Source organism: Sapajus apella, unplaced genomic scaffold (assembly GCF_009761245.1).
Source record: "Sapajus apella isolate SASKATOON/1434 unplaced genomic scaffold, GSC_monkey_1.0 scaffold223, whole genome shotgun sequence".
Classification (NCBI taxonomy): Eukaryota; Metazoa; Chordata; class Mammalia; order Primates; family Cebidae; genus Sapajus; species Sapajus apella.
Window position 1 is genome coordinate 694,363 of NW_022437163.1, and position 7,464 is coordinate 701,826.

Sequence of the window (7,464 nt, forward strand, 5' to 3'; positions counted from 1 at the left end):
AGATAGAAAATATGTCTCCATTTTGCAGAAGATAAAATAGATACAGAGGCACCTGTGACTTCCTTGTCCCACAGCTCTCAAATATTTTGCTGTGTCTCAGATATGGGTTTCCGCTAAGTCAGTGTGTGATACCCTTTGAGGTCCTCCCTGCATGTACTGAATTATTCACATGTGACTTTCTGGTCACATATGATACAGAACAGCATGGTGTGGACTGGGAACCTGAATGCTGCAGCCGAAGTGGGAGGAGGCTGGGGGCACGGCCGCTGGAACCCCGGGACTGAGCAATGCAGGCAGGTCAGACGGGTTTGCTGCTGAAAGAGGCGGGAAGTCTCCACGTGTGGATTGTGCTTACCTGTTTTTAGGAGGTCAGGGAGTGGTATTTACACATACAAGATTAAAGATGAGATCTCATTTCTTTGAAAGACCAAATATGTCAAGTAAACTTCTTTTTACTCAGATACCAAAATTATTTATAATAACCTTTTCTCTTTCTAAAAAGAACTGGGGTTGTGCAAATAGAATTCCATATGATGTGATTCACGCAGCAAGAACAGTGAAAGCAAAGCCAGGGCTGAGCTGGAGGAAGGAAGTGGAGGCAGCCGCCCGGAGCCTCCTCTCATGATGGTCTCTAAAGACTCCATACCCGCTTTCAGTGAGCTGGGGCCTCTTCTCCTGCATCGTCTTCCCTCCCCACCAACCAAAGAGAAAAAAAGCCACATTCCTCACATGCTTAAAAGGGCTTTATTTCATAATCTGGAAATGCTTTTATTGGAAAATTGGTTGTGCTATTTAATTCCTGCCAGAACAAGGGGCATGCATGGATCAATAGTATTAGGACCACAGGTCTTTTATTTAATGAGGCCTGCTTCTAGCATAGATGCTGTCTTTGTGCTGAGTGGAAGAGCGTGACCCCATGCAGGAAATGCAACCCCCGAATGAAAACAGGGTCAGCCCCATTCCTTCTGGGCCAGGCACTTCTGTGCAGAGCGGAAATTGCACGTTTATAGATGGCAGCCCTGTTAACCCCAGAGCAGGTTAATCTATGTATTTACCTAGGTTTATGGTTTATGCACAGCTAAATGTGGAGACATAAGGAAATTTTATAGCTCAAGGCTGCGTGTTTGTGGATGCTTCTGTGCTGAGAGGGTTCGTGACTAAACCTCGTGTCTGATACACCTGTTTTAATGATATACCAATGTAAATCCTGGGACCTTTCTGTGCGGTGCAGATCTGTGGGGCTGGAAGTGGACCTACAATTACCTTTTGGAAGATTTTTGGTGTTGTCTGAGGTGTCATGCTTGGGGGTGTCAGGAGGGTGGGTTTCTGTCACATCTCCTAGTTCTCCACACCTCACAACCTGTAACTTTGTGTGTAACTGTCGGCCCCGGGCACACTGCCACAGGATCTTGTGAGAGCGTCTGTGCCACGTTCTTAGAGGAGGGATCTTTGGGCAAGGCCTCCCATTGGGAGACTCTGAAATTTCTTCCTAAATTGAGAGTGCTCTGTGGGCCGATCGCTGGGTCGTCTTGAAGATGTCCTCCGCACCTCACTCTGCATCCTCGTTGAAGATGTCCTCCGCACCTCACCCTTCATCTTCGTTGAAGATGCCCTCCGCACCTCACCCTGCATCTTCGTTGATGATGCTTTGGTGCCATGGCGTTGCCGTCCCTTGGGAGCAGGGAATGTCTGTGAAACCATCGCTGGAATGAGAATGTTGTCAAGAGTCTTGGTGGCACCTGCCACAGCCTCTGCCCGCCGCCTGTAAATTCCCGAATCACAGGACTGGTCATGCATTTGCCTTAGCTTTTGGGAAATGCAACACATGTGTGGTCATTTGTTCCATCTTCACGTCTGTCCATCTCTCTGTCCTTCTGTCAGTTCACCCGTCCGTCCATCTGTCAGTCCCAGGGTGTGGTTTCCATGTGTGTTAACCATGGGTCCTCTTCATTGTAGATGTTCCCCACTCTTTTTCTATCCACCCCAAGTTTTCCACCTACATATTTGTAAGTTACCTTAAATTCTTTCAAGTGTAAGACAAGATCATGTGCCGTCATACATACATGAAATTGATGACAAAACCAAAGGTTGACATCAATGCTGCTGTTGCTCATGAAACCCAGCCCAAGCTTCTCCAGTGCCAAAGCAAAGGGGCACCCAAGTAACCCACTTGCTATGATTCCAAGGCAAAAGGCTGATTTGTTGGGAAGTGGAAGTGAAAATGTTAATTGAACAGCCAGGATCTTGCATCTTGGTTTGGGAATTCGGTCTGAAAGCCCAGAGTTGAGACTAGGGTGATCCTGGTGCTGATGCCCAGGTGGACATGCTCAGGGCTCAGCCTCCTGTGGGGACAGCCTGGGCTACAGACTTCTTTGGGACCGGAAGGGCCTCTTCTCTAGGGTTTGTCCTTTCCTGGGAATAGAGGAAGGTGTGAGAGGCAGGAAGCTCGTGGAGTGAGTGCTTCTTCGTAGCTTGTCCTGCTTCAAAGTGAAATGTCAGTGAAGCATGTCTGTACATTTTCAGGAGTGAAGGGCCGGAGATAGTAAAGTGATTTTTAAGTCACCCGTTTTGCCTATTTTCCGATAAGGTTTGGACGTCAGTTTCACTCTCTTTCCTTTCGTTTCCTCTTTTCTTGTCTTTCCTTCCCCCCCCCCCACCCTACGCGACTCTACCCTACCCGACCCTACTCTACCCTTACTCTCACCCAGACTGGGCTGCAGTGGCGCAGTCTCAGCTCCCTACAGCCCCCCACTTCTCAGGTGCAAGCAATCCTCCCACCTCAGCCCCTCGAGTCCCTGAGGCTATAGGTGTGTGCCACCACACCTGGCTAAGTTTTGAACTTTTTATAGAGACGAGGTCTCCCTATATTGTGTAGGCTGCTCTCAAGCGCCTGGGCTCAAGCAGTCCTCCTGCCGTGGCCTCCCGAAGTGCTGGAATTACAGGCGTGAGGCATTGCACCCAGACTGATTCTCTTTTGTTATTGTATTCAGAGTATTGATTTATGGGCTGTTAGTGTTGTTATTGGACAATGTCTCCAGAGTTTTATTTATTTATTTATTTTTTCAGAGACAATCTTGCTCTGTCACCAGGCTGGAGTGCAGTGACATGATCTTGGCTACTGCAACCTCTGCCTCCTGGGTTGAAGCAGTTCTCCTGCCTCAGCCTCTTAAGTAGCTGGGACTACAAGTGAGCACCACTACACCCAGCTAATTTTGTATTTTTACTAGGGATGGGGTTTCACCATGTTGGCCAGGAGGGTCTTGATTTCCTGACCTCGTAATCCACTGCATTGGCCTCCCAAAGTGCTGGGATTATTACAAGTGTGAGCCATTGTGTCCGGCCTCCAGAGTATTCTTTTGTGAGGTCAAGTTTATCAAAATGAAGAAATACAAGTTGAATGACAATGAGACTGTACCCTGACTTTCTGAGACATCTAGCGATTGATTTGTAGGGCACAGAGACAGATTCTTTGGTGAGTTGCATGCCTAGAGCCATGGACAATGTATGCAGCTGAAGAGGAGATACTCGACACTGCCATTTGGGAGCTACAGATGTGACATCTCAGTGAATTTACCTAAGTTTTGTGCCATACCAGGATCTGGAGTCTCAACCTCCTCTGAATTCCAAAGGCATTCTTTCTGGTCTGTGTGGGTCTGTGTGCAGGGCACTGGGAGCATGGACATGTGTGTTTGTTCCTGTGCTTACTGGAAATTCAAAACATTTTAGATTTTAGCCTCCTGTTTTAAAATATGCCTCTCTCATTTGGTTGCAGCCAATCAAGTTCCCTTAAAATGTTGAGTGTTGGTAACTTGTTTTTATGCCATTCATAGAATTGGGGTTTACCAGTCATCTGACAACCTGCGTCACTCTAAGGGATTTTATAACAATCCACATTTAGTTCCTGTTTTCTGATTATGTAGAGTGGGTGCACTATGATTCCTCATAAAAGACGGTGAGACAGGCATGGCCGTGTCTCTGCCACAGCATGCCTGCATCGATCTTGAACAGGTTTACCTGGTACAGCTAGTGCTCGGCTTACGACCACGATTGGTTCCGACAGACCGGTCGTAACACGATTTGGTCGTAAGTTGAGTAGGCTATATGTACAGCACTGTGAAATGATGTTATAAAAATCTTTGTCATATTTTATCATAATTTTCTTTCATTATTGTTATATATCATAATTTTCTCTGTTCATTTTATGCCATTTGTATCATCTCTACATCATTTTGTTTCTTATTTTTATATTTGTCAGGTTTAAGTAAAACACTGCATTAAGTACAGCTGGTTTAATATTTGCAAAACATACAAAATTACAAAATACAGGTGTAAAAAATACCATAGGAAACATTTTCCCAATTGCAAAACATATCAAAATCTATAAACATGTACAAAACATTTTATTGGCCTCTGGTGTTTGGCTGCGGATCGTTGATGTCGTCATCTGAGGCAGCAGTTGGGGTTACCGGAGTTGGTTTTTTCATAAACATGGTGAGCTTTGTCTCAATTGTATGTCTCTTTTTTTCTTCATAAATTTCACGATATGGACGAAACACATCGTGCGCCATCCGTTCAATCCTTGCAAATCGTTCGATGTTTGGGTCCATTGCTTCGAAATGTATAAGAAGTTTATTGGGGCCGGGCACAGTGGCTCACGCCTGTAATCCCAGCACTTTGGGAGGCCAAGGCGGGTGGATCACGAGGTCAAGAGATCGAGACCACCCTGGTCAACATGGTGAAACCCTGTCTCTATTTAAAATACAAAAAATCACCTGGGCATGGTGGCGCGTGCCTGTAGTCCCAGCTACTCAGGAGGCTGAGGCAGGAGAATTGCCTGAACCCAGGAGGCGGAGGTTGTGGTGAGCCGAGATCGCGCCATTGCACTCCAGCCTGGGTAACAAGAGCGAAACTCCATCTCAAAAAAAAAAAGAAGTTTATTGGGAGGGGTTTGATGCAAAATATCCAAGACACAAAACAAATTGCTGTACCGAGTCTGGGATAACAGTTGAAATGGTGCACGCGGAGATGGTAGTGCTGCCGGAAGCTGGTCCGCACTGTCGTACGCTCAGCTGGGCAGCGTTTGCGCTGCCAGACGCGGAGCAGTCGTGGCTAGCGATTGTGGTCGTAAAGTCGAATGGTCGTAAGTTGCATAGGTCGTAAGTCGATCAATACCTGTACTCACTGCGATCTTCTGTATCGCTATCTTTGTCAAAAAAGACTGTGATGAGACCTAGTAGATAAAGTACCAATTGCTATAGATTTGTTTTCAGGTTGACAATTGTGTTAACCCAAACCGTTATTGAACTTAAGTTCTTAACTGAGAAAATGTTCCATCCTTTTCTTTTCTTTTATAGCTTTTTAGACCTAGAGGCATGCAGACATATAGGTATGGGGTAAGACAAACTAGCTTGAATTGAAGAAAAACTGATATAGTTATGAGCTATTGGAAATATCAAAGCATATTATTTTTTGAGTTACTGGAAATATCAAAACATATTATTTTTAAAAACATTCAAATCTGAAGACTGAGCTTTCAATGCTGTAATTTTTTTTTTGAAACATGATCTCACGGTGTTGCCCAGGCTGGAGTGCAGTGGTGTGATCAGAGTTCACTGCAGCCTGAGACTCCTGGGCTCAAGTGATCCTCCCATTGTGGCCTCTGAAGTGCAGGGATTATAGGCATCCGCTACAGCGTCCAGCCTCAAGCGTTACTCTATTTTGAAAGTAAAGAGTACTTCACTTCTAAAAATGCATTATTATTTGACCTGAAGTGCAAGGACTTGACATTACAATAGAAACTGATTTAATGTATCAGCAAGGAATTGTACACATGGTGTGGTAGGAATGGCGGGAAGGAATACAGCCGTCTTGTCTAAGGCGCCCTGTCCGTGCTGGGGTACTTAGTCAGAGCTGCCAACGTCTGCCCTGATGGGAAGTGCTTTCTGATGTGTCTTGGTCTTTCTTCTTTGCCTAAGGTACTAGGTTCTGGGCAGTGTGGGTGGGGAAGGGAAGCTGGGGGCTTTTTGTGAGGCCCCCCCCCCCTGCTGATGAGCTCCCCCTTGCTGATGAGCTCCCAGGAAATGCACATCCTGCCTGGGCAGTGTTCACTTGCTGCCACCAGTCACCTGTTTAACATCAGGTTGACCTTGAGAACGGACTGCAGTGCTCACACCGGGGTCTGAGAACAGGAGAGGCTGCCAGTACAGGGTGGGCCCTGGTGTTCCCAGGATCTGTCAGGCGCTGCAGGGACGGTCACCCTGCTGAGAAGCAGCAAGTCCCTGGAGGAAACCACACCAGGGAAGGTGGTCAGAAAGAGCAGAGCCCGGGTGAGGTGTGAGCTGCTGGGCCGTGCCTGCCGCCACCTGCCTCTCCTTCCTCGGCAGGACACAGAAGGCTCCGCCATGTGGCTGTGCTCTCCGTGGTGTCTGGAATATTTTCTTTCCTTTCCTCATGACTGAAATCTTCCCCTTTACTAAGAAGGGCCTTTAAAATGGGAGTGTCTTTGAAACCTGGGTGGCAGTTTTAATAACTCCCTTCCACCCCATGTCTATAACCAGCACTAGGGTCCCCAGTAGCAGCACCCCCACTTGGTGATTCGCTGGGAGCACTCCCAGGACTCATGCCCAGCAGGACCACTGTGCGTTGTTGCAGAGAAATAATGTGGAACATGGACAGCAGAGGAGAGGGTGGAGGAGGGAGGTCCAGGGCAACCAGGCGAACACTTCTAGAGCCACTCCCACAGAGTCCCAAGAGGGGCTCAGCTCCTCCAGCATCAGGCTGTGACCATGCATGTCATCCAACAGGAAGCTTATGAGAGACGCGGTGCCCAGGGGGTGCTGGGGTCTGGCACCCCTGCCTGGCACTTATTCAAATTCCAGGCTCCCAGCAGGACAGCAGCGTGTGGCATAAACCTCATGTTGGCTCAGTTTAGGCACAGGAAGCCCCTGTTATTGGGGAATAGCCCCCAAATTGACATTTCCAGGTGCCAGCCAAGGACTAACCTTAGAAGCTTCCTTTTCTAAGGAGCACAGTCTCCGGCCTGCTTTGTGAGTCCTGTGTGCATAGTAACAATAAGCAAATATAAAAATAATTAGGCAGGCTCAGTGGCTCATGTCTGTAATCCCAGCACTTTGGGAGGCAAAGGCAAGTGGATTGCTTGAGCTTAGGAGTTTGAGAACAGCCTGGGCAACATGGTGAGACCCCATCTCTACTAAGAACAATTAGCCAGGTGTGGTGGCGCACATCAGTAGTCCTAGCTACTCAGGAGGCTGAGGTAGGAGGATTACTTGAGCCCAGGAGGCAGAGGCAGCAGTGAGCCATGATCGTGCTTGGGTAATCTGCCCAGCCTGGGTGACAGAACAGCACCCTGTCCAAATATATGTATATGTAGATGCAGATATAGATATACATACACGCACATATAATAAAAATAAATGCATAAATAATTGCAAAAATAATTTTTAG

At 47.1% G+C, this 7,464-nt stretch overlaps 1 long non-coding RNA gene across 1 annotated transcript; it reads right to left on the reverse strand.

The window, feature by feature from the left end:
- Positions 1 to 489: 489 nt before the first annotated feature.
- On the reverse strand, positions 490 to 2,625 carry LOC116544595. Its single transcript, XR_004265972.1, has 2 exons — positions 1,621 to 2,625; positions 490 to 1,548 (listed from the first exon to the last, which is right to left on the reverse strand). It is a non-coding gene; the product is annotated as an uncharacterized LOC116544595 (long non-coding RNA).
- Positions 2,626 to 7,464: the final 4,839 nt, after the last annotated feature.